We start from the raw sequence: 1,135 nt of genomic DNA, 5'->3' as shown, positions 1-1,135 counted from the left end.
GAGAAAAATAAAAATGCCATTTAGCTTAAGAATGTTGAGTTATCTTCAAATCAACTTATTTCAGGAGTGGAAAAATCCTTGGTCATTTGTCAATGTCAAAATTTACACAGGTTTCTCTTTTCAATACCTTGTACATTTCAAGAGGCAATCATACAAGGTCTCTTATTTTCCATACATTATAAATTATTTCTTTCAGCCAATTCTGAATGGAACGGTAAGTAGTATAACACCATCTCCCCAGACAAAAGTATCAGAATATTCTGTTTTGTTGATTTATATATCTTTCCATATGTTTCTCCATCCATTTCTATAATAATCACTCCCAGGTCTCCCAATATCATATCTAAATGTTGGTCATAAGTATGCAATCTACCTCAAGTTTTCTGTGGTCTCATTTTCACCTGGGGTCTGTCCTCCAAGCTGAGCCTGAAGAGGTCAGGAGGCTCCAGTGTTGGTGGTGGGCTGCTGGCCCATACCACCCACCACTTTTCATAACCTCGTTTTATATTCTTAAGTTTCTCTGAAGCCCTCACTGTTATCATCTTCAAATTGCATAAGAGGATTCATGCTTAGAAAGGTTAATTTGAACTCACAGAACTGCTAAGTGACAGAGCTAAGAGTCCAGCTAAGATCCTAACTTCATAATGTGTGCTCAGAGAGGGGCTCTCATCCCAACGTCCTGATCTCAATGTCCTGGGTCTGCCCCCAACTTCCTTCCAGTTGCTGTCCCCATATTATTGTTATTTGCTGTCTCCTTTGTGAATCCTACCTCCTTACAGCATGCACCACTCTCACGTTCCACCCAGGGACTTGGTGGAAGGATCTGATGGGTGAGAACAAAGCACATGGAGTTGAGAACCTTCTCTAAGGAGACACCTCCTTCTCAGAGTGGTTTCCTGTATATTCTGCTTTTCCGGAATTTATGCTAACTGACAATTTCTCTTAAACTGGTCACATCATTGCAAAATCATTCAAGATTGGAATCAGCCTGGTATTTGGAAGACATGAAACAGTACTGCATTTCCTTAAAAGCACTTCAGAACTCAAGCATCTCACACAGACTGAACTCTCATTCCATGAAGTACTTGGCAAAAAAGCGAAGTTGTCTAGCATTACAGGCACGAGTGGCAGGGGG

The 1,135-nt window shown here is 40.8% G+C and overlaps 1 pseudogene; it reads right to left on the bottom strand.

Annotated features, from left to right (window-relative positions):
* Positions 1 to 192: 192 nt before the first annotated feature.
* On the bottom strand, positions 193 to 474 carry LOC102768029 (annotated as a pseudogene).
* Between the last annotated feature and the right edge of the window lie 661 nt (positions 475 to 1,135).

Source organism: Myotis davidii, unplaced genomic scaffold, assembly GCF_000327345.1.
Source record: "Myotis davidii unplaced genomic scaffold, ASM32734v1 C63736866, whole genome shotgun sequence".
Classification (NCBI taxonomy): Eukaryota; Metazoa; Chordata; class Mammalia; order Chiroptera; family Vespertilionidae; genus Myotis; species Myotis davidii.
Note: the sequence above shows the minus strand (reverse complement) of the source record. Positions and strands in the feature narration are given on the sequence as shown.